This window comes from Octodon degus, unplaced genomic scaffold, assembly GCF_000260255.1.
Source record: "Octodon degus isolate 3935 unplaced genomic scaffold, OctDeg1.0 scaffold00107, whole genome shotgun sequence".
Lineage (NCBI taxonomy): Eukaryota > Metazoa > Chordata > Mammalia > Rodentia > Octodontidae > Octodon > Octodon degus.
In genome coordinates this window covers 6,249,735-6,260,022 of record NW_004524683.1, presented here as the reverse complement: position 1 = coordinate 6,260,022, position 10,288 = coordinate 6,249,735, and the positions used below count along the sequence as shown (strand labels likewise).

The 10,288-nt window shown below is 48.6% G+C and overlaps 1 pseudogene; it reads right to left on the bottom strand.

Moving 5' to 3' along the window:
• Positions 1 to 2,308: 2,308 nt before the first annotated feature.
• Positions 2,309 to 2,608, bottom strand: LOC101583821 (annotated as a pseudogene).
• Between the last annotated feature and the right edge of the window lie 7,680 nt (positions 2,609 to 10,288).

Here is a 10,288-nt window from a genome sequence, read left to right as displayed (position 1 = left end):
GCTTCTTATTACTGGAGGTATGCAAGCAGAGACCTCCTAGGAGTCCCCAGAACAGGGGATTCCTGCTCTGGTAGGGCATGAGCCATGGTTCAGAGGTTCGGATACAGGACAAAGAGCACACATACTGAGAGCTGCTGCCCAAGTCACAGCCGGGGCAGTGCCGAGCTCCTGAGCATGTCTTGGGTCTTCAGCTCTCTGCGGCTGGGCCTGCTCATCAGCAGTGCTGCCTGTCACTAGCATCCCATCAGGCCTCTGGCCACCAGGGTCTGTGGCGTGGTGAAAGCCCTTATTAAAATTAATCTCAGTTTTACGACGGCACCATCTATCTTCTGTCCGGTGGGAGCTCAGGGTCACTGTATTTTTGTTTACTGTCAGACTACTTCCTTTGGCCATAAATTGCTTCCCTTCCCAGCTGAGCTGAAGCCCTAGAGAGAAGCCCAAGTTTGTTTTTTGTTTTCTTTTAAAAGCCAGTCCTGCTTGGGTTGCTGCCTCTCTGGCCCCTGCTGCTGCCCTCCGTCTGCTCCTATTGGGGAAGCTGGAGATAACAGTTTTCCTGTCTGGCTGGCAGCCACCACTCTCCAGACCCTGGTCCCCTCTTCTTGCCTGGAGTTTGGGTTTCTGTGGAGCCTCTGTCAGGGGCACAGCCTGGTACTAAGGATACCCAGAAGCACAGTCCAGCAGGAGAAGCTGAGAGGGCGCAATAGGTGGTGCCCACAATGCTCTTTCTCTAGATACTTCTTTGAGCAAACTCCTACTCATTCTTCAAAGCCCAGTTTCAATTGTACCTGCTCTGGGAAGCCTTTCCAGATCCACTTCCAGGCTGAATTACCTGTTATAGCTTCCATGACCCGGACAAAGACATTCTTTGTCACATTTTGGCATTGCTTCGTGATGATCTGTTGCTGTGTTGTTCTCTGAAAGTGAAGAACATTTCCATAGTAGTTTCCTTGGGACCTAAACAGTGGGAATGATCCTATCACGGTCCTGGACTGTGACTGCAGAACCTTGGGTCGCTGTCCATGTGTCTGTGTTTCTGTGCCTCTTCTGTGAGACTGCCAGCCACACTGGGTGTGGCCCCACCCCACTCCACCCCTCTTTAACACAACCAGTTCGACCAGCAACGGCTGTACTTCCTGGTAAGGTCGCATATTGAGGTGCCAGGGCTGAGGTTTCAGCCTACCCTTTTGGGGCCACAGTGAGTTCAGTAACAACCTATTGTATATTGTTATACTCTCAGCCTCTAGCACAGGCATTCGTGTGTAGGAGATGCTCAGGAGATTATGTGGAATAAGTTCACCCTTTCTTACACAATTAAACAAACATAAAATACAAAGCAGCAAAATGCAGAAGCTCCGGTGAGAAAGACAAATGAGTGCTCCATGTGGGAGAAGGACTCATTCCACGTGGGGGTTCTGGGGGGGCGTTTTCACAGGACCTTGAGGGATACATAGGAGTTCAACAGATGGAAAACTTGAGAGGACAGAAAAGGAGCAAAGTTGTAGATACAAAGCAAATACTGTTCCCCCAACCCTAGGGGTAAGCCAAAGCTTGGGAGCTAGACTTCATATTGTCATTGTCCCTGGGATAGGAAGGGGTCAAGTGAGCATGGGACCAAGTTTTGACTCAGGTTTTCTCCTTTACTCTGCTTCTGTCTTGGGCCCCTGTCACCCTGCAAAGCCAGGGACTGCTGTTGAGAAGATCCCGTTTGCCTCAAATGGGCAGGCTGCCCCTCTGCTCTTAGAGCTGCGCTCACGTTCTTGCTGTGGCCTGTGGACTGAGGCCTCATCCCACCATTGTCAACTGTTTTGCAAACTGGCTGGTGTAGGCAGAGAGTACCTCAGTGGCTGGGGTCTCTGTATGGCCGAGTACAGGGGGTACAGAATGCGCTGTTCCCAACTGCTATGCTCCTGCTCCCCCAGGTGTTCCATGTGCGACTGTTCCTCCAGCAGTTTCTTTTTTCTAACAGAATGGGCATTTAATTGTTCTATGGTGTTGGGGGAGGGGGCTTCAGGGCCTTTGGCAGAGCTCTGGGTAATGGAACTAACAGAAGTGCCCACCAGCCAGTGTCAGGTGGGGTGGCAGCCGCAAGGATTGGCTGAGGAAAGCCAGCCCTTGGGCTGTTAATGTAAGACAGTTTCTGAGACTAGCAGATAAGGAATATTGCCTCTGGATGGAGGAAAGGGAGTCACAGAGAGGGAGAAGGCCGTAGGCTAGGGTGAAGGACCCGAGGTAAGAAAGTCAGGACTGAAGGGAGTTGGTCACAAGGTCCTGTTTGGCTGTGGGGAGAATATGGTGCTGAGGGCTGTGGGAACTGTGGGCTGGCTCAACTCAGGCCAGTTTCAGGAATTCCTGCAGTGTGTTCTGTTCCACAGCCTCCACGAAGGGCTCACAGTCCCCACCATACTGGTGTGGGGATAATCTGAGGTGGGGTAGCCTTGGGGTTGCCTGTCAAGGCTTGCATCTCATCCTGCAGGGCATCGTCCTGGGAGATGCCCACTAGCTGGTACTGGATGCATTTCCCATCCAGGATACGGGTCACCTCTCTCTGCTGGGACTTGATTTCTCGGGAGCCACTGACGAACATGCTGTAGACCTGCAGGCAGCTCATGCTGCAGGTGGACAAACGTGCAGACAGCCAGAGGGGTGGTGGTGGAGGCAGCTGCCTTGCTGGGGGACTCCGCCTCTGAGCTCCCTCCAGCATGTTCTAGAAGTGCAGATGCAAGGGCATACAGCAGGCAAGGAGCACTCCACCAAACTCCTCTGCATCACAGACTTCCAGGTAACTAGCTCCACCACAAACTCTATCTCTGGAAGTGCGTGTGAAAGAGGCCAGTCTCAAAGGGCTGGGTGGACAAGCTGTTGGGGTTGGGTGGGCGCGGAGAGGCCTCCCGGTTGTGCATCTCAGCTTCTCCATTTCCTGGGTGAGGCCTGGGCCCCCGCCACACCCGTAGGGCCTCTTGAGGATTTTGTGGGAAGGAAACATGGTAACCAATGCGATGCACTCTGCACTCAGCCTGCCCGGAGGAGGCCCAGGTGGGCGGGGCGACACCGGTCGTGACTGCTCTGCACAGAGCTTCATGCATGGAAGGGATGGAGAGTGGAGAGCGGACCCAGGAGGGCCGGTTTGGACTGCGTTGTGTGTGACTGTGATGTCCTTGGGCAGCGATCATCCCATTGGCATCTCTGTTGACGCGTGGGAAGGCTGCTTTCTGCTATGGGGGTGGTGAGGAAGAGTGAGAGGTCGGGGTTTCCAGGCAGTATCTTCCTGAACAAATGCCTTGGAGTAGCAGGGTAGGGTGCTTAGGTCTGGGGGAAAACTAGACCTAGAGAGTCTTAGTAGAGATGAGGAGAAAAATAAACAACCGCATCATTTTGCGCCTGTTCTGTGCATTGATTTCAGTCTTGTTCCTTTAAAAGAACTTTCTTTGTATGTTCTTAAAACTGAGTTGAATTGAATCTTCTAAAGTTTGCTGTTATTTGAAAGCCAAAATGGCCTATAGATGAGGTTGGGAAATCCGAGAGTTCTTTGAGGACGTCTTCTCCCTTGCCTTCCTCACACGGAGTCAGCTGCCAACGCGGGAGCCCTTCCTTCCCTCTGACTCTCCTCCCCTTCCAGCCTGCCCAGCCTCCTCTGCCTCAGCCTCCCTCACCTGGAGCCCGCAGCGATTTCCTGGCAGGGGAGGGGAGTCCATTGTCCCGGGAACCCTCTCCTTCACCGAGATGTCCTATCTCTGTGGCTTTGGGCTCTCTGAGCCCATGGCAACGGGCACCGGAGGCCTCCCAGGACTAGGCTCTGGCTGTGTGTCCAAACCTCTTTCCTACCCCTTCCTCAAATGCTTTTTCCCTTCTAGCCAAACTGGACAGCTTGTATGGGAAAAGAAAGGAAAAACCATTAGGCTCTGGATGCAAAACCACAAGATTTTTTTTTCTTTTTTTAAGTTCATGTCTATAAAGTGTGCGGTTCTTTTTCACCATGCTTCCTGAGTGACTTCGTGGCTCTCTCCCCACTTTACCTGTGGAGACCACGACCTCATTCCTGCCAACAGTGGGGCACAGCTTCGCCAGCTTTGTCATCTCCCTGCCCTGCCAGGGAAATGCACGTCTTGCTCAGAGATTCTGAGGCTCTTTATTTTTCATTTATTTGGATTTTATCATTTTCCCTTGTATTATATTTCTTGTTCCTCTAGTTCTAGAGTCCCCAAGGGACTATGCCATTTGTCATGCATTCATTCATCCTACTGAATGTCCACAATGCCAGGTCTTTTCCTATGCTGTGATGATATCAAGATAAATACAACAAGTTCATGTCTCCATGGAGATGAACCGTTAATTAAAAGGTTCAGTTTAAGCCAGTGGTTTTCAGCCTTTGGGAATCTTTGATCCCATAGTGATGTTGATGAATACTTTGTTTTTACCACGGAGGACATGAATGCAAAGTATGCACCACCACTTGGGATGTTTGCAGACCTCTGGGAGCCATGGGCACAGGATCCAAGATCTCCAGATCTAAGGGGACAGAGATGAACAAATAAAGCATCTACTATGTGCTGGCTCCTGCCCACAGCATGCTACCTTATTGCCTCTAAATCACTGCTCTAGCAGCTTTCTGCTTACACAGCAGCCTCAGCCAGCCTGGAGGCTTGAGATGGGCCACCCACATGTGGACCAGGGATGTCCCCCTCCCAAGCTTGGCTGCTGTGCTGGGCTCCCAGGCTTCTTGTCCCTTCTTGGCTGAGGAATGGCTGCAGTGGAGGCTACTGGGAAATTTCCCTCCAGACCTGAGGGCTGGTGCAGCTTGCTGAGCTCCTCCATGTTCTCACAGGGAATGGTTTTGTGTTTCTCTCAGAAACAGTTTCCTATTTTAGCCTTGTCATTGGAACAGGATGGCCTCTGGCTGGCCAGCGTCATTGAGCTGAGGCAACTGCATTTGGGAATGAAAATGTCCACAGCCTATCACAGAGAACCTCTCCCTGGGCCGCCCTGACACCTCATCCATGTTGGCCCCTTAGGGCAGTGGAACAGCAGGAAAGGCGCCACAGCACTGAGACAGCCTGCTGGAGTGGGCAGTGGGAGTGGGCACAGCTCCCAGAGTAGCGAGAGAACTCTGGTGTCTGCAGGCTCTGCTGTGGTGGCCATCTTGGTGTGTGTGTGTGGGGGGGGGTGGGTAGATCCATCTAGAAGGCTCTTCCTCCTCATTCCACCTTTTCTCTCTGACCAGATGAAGATTTGTGGTATCTGGGGGGAAAAAAAGAAAAAGAAAAAGAAAAAAGAAAAGAAAAACTATCAGGTCTTGAATGTAAAACCACAGTCCTTTTGAAAAAACTGTTTATTTTTCTGCAGAGTTTGTTTTTCTTCCAGTGGGAGCCAAGTCACTCTCTAATGCGAATCTCTGCTGGCAGCTAGGGTAGTGGAAAAGATTGCTCTGTATGGAAGAAGTTTGCTGATTGGGAAATGCCAGGCCCAAAACGAGTGGGTCTGATTCACATGTCTTCCTATGAGTGGCTTGGAGGTGGTGGGAAGAGGTGGTACCTGTGGAGAAGGAGAAGCCGGGGGACAACCGTGTGTCTCCTTTACCAGAAAGAGAGCTTCCCAGACTCTGGGGTCAAGTGATGGCTCTAGTCCTGAGCACTGTATGTGCCTCACACTGGGCTGGACACTTTACATTTAAGGCCTTTTCTTCTCACCAGAAATCTATATAATTGGTATCATTATTGCTATTTTTCAAATGGAAAGTGGGCTAGGTCATATAAGTAATGGCTCTCACAAGAGCTAAGGAGGGCTGCTGGGACTTGAATCCAGGTCTAATCTGATTCCTATGCCTTTACTTTGATGTTCTGTATTGTTTAGTGTCTCTCAAGTGATCTTGGGCAAGTGAATTGATCTTTCTGTGGCTCAGTGCTCCAATCTGTAAAATGGGAATAATGGAGTCATGGGGAATTTAGTGAGAAGGTAGGGGAGGGCAGGGCCTGCAAGTCATTGCTGTGGTAGTAGTGTTTACTACAATAACACTATACAAAGGCTTGTTCACTGAATCTGAGGGACAGAGAGAGGAGAAACAGACAATCCTGTCCAGAATATGTACGTGCTAGTGTCTCTTATCTCTTCACTCACAGATGCCCAGTATTTGCCCAGTATGTTCTGGACCTTATGCCATATGGGGCTCCAGGGGAGAGTTGGATGTACTTGATGGCCCAGGGAGCACCAGGTATTTTGGGGAGAGCAGATGTGTCACCAGAGGGGGACAGTGTGGTATGGCCAGTGTTGTGATGAAAGGCATTTCAGGACCCTCCCATCTTCACTGGTCTCCTCTTTTGGCCCTTGTTAGGTTGGCTCTTCTGCCTAGGGTGGTCCTCTGCCCTCCCAGCTTGGCAAATCTCTCTGCCCTCTGGCACTGACTCAGGTGCCAGGTTCCAGCTGTGATCTTCCTGGCACCCTCTATTCCCTGGTGTTGGAACCCCTGCCCCACACCATCTTCCTTGCTGGTTGAAATCTCCATCCAACCATAGGGTCTCCAGAGCCCTGCACTGCACCTGGAACAGCCAGGACATCTTTTGCTGTACTTCTATGATTCACTTCTGCCCCTCACAAACAACCACACCAAAGGAGCCACCACAGCTCTGCCCCTCTGGCTCCAGTGGAGGGTGAAAGAATGGGTTGGGTGAGAGGGAAAGGCTCTGACCACAGCTGTTGCCACAAGTGTGGGTGACAAACGTGTTCCTTGGCGTTGGACAAGCAAGGGTCAGAGGCCAAGCACTGACTCTCCCGATGCCCGTGTGTCTTACAAATCTCAGTTTCCACTCCAGGAAGAGGTGGGACAAAAGATTTGCTTGCCAGACTTGATAGCCTAAATGAGATGACAAATATAAAGCACTCAGCACACCACGGCCAGCATGTTGCCAGGGTCTGATAAATGTCATTGTCATTATGGTGGCATGATGATGACGATGGCCGACCAGTGCTGGCCAGTTTGAGCAATGCTGCCACCAACAAGTTTATCTTTTAAAGATCTATTTCCTTTGAAAATGCTAAGGGAGTCTTTGAGGCATCGTTGGCCTTGCCAGAGAAAAGAGAAATGTGTGTCTTTGGATAACAATCACACATTCAGTGCCCCTGCTTTCTGCCTGGGCTGCTCCTGAAAGAAGCGCTCCCTGGCTGCAGCAGCTCGCTGCTCTTGCTCTCCTTCGCTTGCGTGGCACGCAGCCCCCCTGCTGACCAGTAATCAGGGATTACAGCCTATAATCATCTTTGTGTGTGTGTGTGTGTGTGTGTGTGTGTGTGTGTGCTCACTCAGCTGTTCAGCTAGATCATGAGATGGGTACAAATTAGGAGTGCCTGGCACTTGTGTCTCTCCAACACCTAGCGATACTATCCACACAGTGGGGATTTGAGAAATAATATGTGAATTCGACCTACACAAAAACATGTAGTGTACTTGTCATAAGATGAACACTCAGACACAATTTAACTATGGGTAAGAAGGTGGTATATGAGCTGGGTGTGGTGGTGAATGCCTGTAATCCCAGCACGGAGGAGGCTGAGGTAGGAGGATTGTTGCAAGTTTGAGAACAGCCTGGGCTGCAAAGTGAGCTCAGGCCAGCTTGAACTGCATAGTGAGACCCTGTCTCCAAAAGACAAACAAATAAACAAATGGGTATGATGGCATATGCCTGTAATCCTAGCACTCTGGGATGCTGATGTAGGGCAGTTGTGAGTTCAAGTCCATCCTGGGCAACTTAGAAATTTGTCGAGACCCTGTATTAAAATTAAAAAAACAAACAAAACTGCTGGGGTATATAGTTTGGTGCAAAGGCCGGAGGTCCAATTCCCAGTACTGGCAAGAAAGAAAGAAAGAAAGAAAGAAAGAAAGAAAGAAAGAAAGAAAGAAAGAAAGATTAATCTGGTTTATTAGAAATCAAAGAAATGTGAATTAAACTGCAATCTATGTTTTCCTGAGCAGTGGGCACTAATTTAAAGCCACAACAGTGCTGGGAGGTGGTGAGGGCTCCCATGCCTGCTGCTGGGAGGCAGGGCAGTTATTCCTGCAGCATCTGCAGCTTCTAGCCAGAAAGTAAGCAGGCCTGGCACAGCTGCGGCGATTCCACCTCTGGATGTCCTTGCCAGGAAATGCTGAGAGATGCAGTCCAAGGGTTACGCACAAAGGTGGCCACCACGTGAGTTAGTTTTAAAAGTGAATTTGAAGTATGGACTGGTCAATTATGACATAGCATAGGGTATTAAGAAGCCACTAACTTTTTTTTTTTTTTTTAAATTTGAAAGCATCCAAAATCCTGAGGGGATTTCACTGACCTTATCAGACCCAAAAGCTATAACTCTTGTGGCATAGGTCCTGCTTTGCCTTGGTCTTAACCATCCTGCAGAAAAGTATAAAAACAAAGTGTAAGAAGTAAAGCCATGCTGTTACGTTGAGCTGTGGGGGACTCAGGTCAACAATTTCTGACATTGCCAGTGAAGTGGAAGACCCAGTACTATTATGGACTACTGGACTCTTTTAGAATATTTTGCTGAGTTAACACAGCTATAATATTCAAATGATGGAACTAAACAAAAAAGGGAATATATAAATAAATGTCCATTTTGTATCTGTGTATTCAAAATGTCTAGGATCGATATACAGTTACATTCTCTTAATGAATAGAGGGATTTGTTCTAATAGTGTTTGTAAATAGGATATCATGTCCGCATCTTGTACAGCAATTAACCACTAGGAAGAATGTATATGCAATGTGTTAATTATTGAAACTGTCCTACCAATTTGGTTTGAAACTGTCTCATTGCTATTTGTTTCTCAATAAAATTATGGAAAAAAATAAAACAAATTTGAAAGCATCCATAACTCCTCTCATAGGAAGAAATTAGAAGTTAAAACACTACAAAAATTTAAAAAAAATAAAAATTTGATAGAACACAGCCTGGAGAAACAGGCGTTTAAACATGCTGTTGGTAGTTATCACCAATGACCATTTAGCTGTCAAAAATCAAAAACACTCGCACCTTCTGCCCTAAAAGCTGTGCCATCAACAGTGTCAGCCAGAGACCCAGCTTTGTGTGTACACTCACGTCTGTACAATGTTATTATCATGGCATTACTGACAGTACCAAAAATTGAAAATAACAGAAACGCAAGTCAATAAAAGGCTAAATAAAACATGAGGTAGATCGAGGTAAGGAAAGCACGTCCAAGTTAAGCAAAAATCAAAGTGAGTTGTGGGAAGGAACCACAAGATTAATGAATGAGCGGTCATGCCCAGCATATACAGCAGGGCTTGATTTGTGTAAAAGCAGCGAAAAGTATTTGGACAAAGGGTGCAGATGTAAATGTTAACGAGCGGTTTTCCAAAGCCCGTGTGTGTGTTTAAGCACACGGGTTCCGCAGCCGGACTGTTCTCCTTTAAATCCCGGTGCTACACAGGAGCTGCGAGCCCACCAGAAGTGACTGAACCTCTCTGTTTCAGTTCTTCACCTAAAAAAATGGTATGTGGCAGTTATTATTGTTATTTTAAGGATGGCTGTCTTTGGACAGTGACCTCGGAAAGGGAGGAATCATGCTATCATCGTATGACTTTTGAAATGGCTAATGCTCGACGCATATGAATTTTTACCCATGCTCATGTGGCATTAGTCGGGGTCCCAGAAGAAAAAAGATAGCTCCATTGATCTGGGTAATTTGCCAAAAAGACTTTCCAGTAAAGTGTGGGCAGGGTTCTGAACCAGTACCCTAAGAGTAGGGTGGGGAGCAGTTAGCACCACAAGACCTGCAGGGCTGGTGGGAGGATGTGGTTTGTGAAGCTGGGGACTGACAGTCTTGTGCAGAGAGGACCTTCTGATGGGGCTGTGGCTGTGGGTGGGGGAGGCAGCCTGCAGGGGGCTGAGCAGGGGGCAAACCCTGGGAATAAAAACTCTAACACTTCTCTCCTCTCCCCTTTGGGTCTGCCATTCCTCCCATGGCAGCTGCCAACCTGCTGCCAGAGGGCAAAGGAGTCGGTGGAGACAGTTCTACACTGGCACTTTCAGGACACGGAGAAGAGAGCAAGGCAATGCCTCAGCACTTCTGATGCTAAGATTGACAGGACTCCCTCCTGTGAGAAATGAAAGTGTTCACGTTGCACCTTCCAGAACAGGGCCGACAGTGAATGACTGTGTAATAATCAAAGAAACAGACTAGAAACATGGAAATTAGAAAACATCTTGCTCTGCATACTATTTTCACAATAGTTTAAGAAAGTTATGTCTTTGAAGAATGTTGAAGCCATGGGAAAATTCTTTGGGT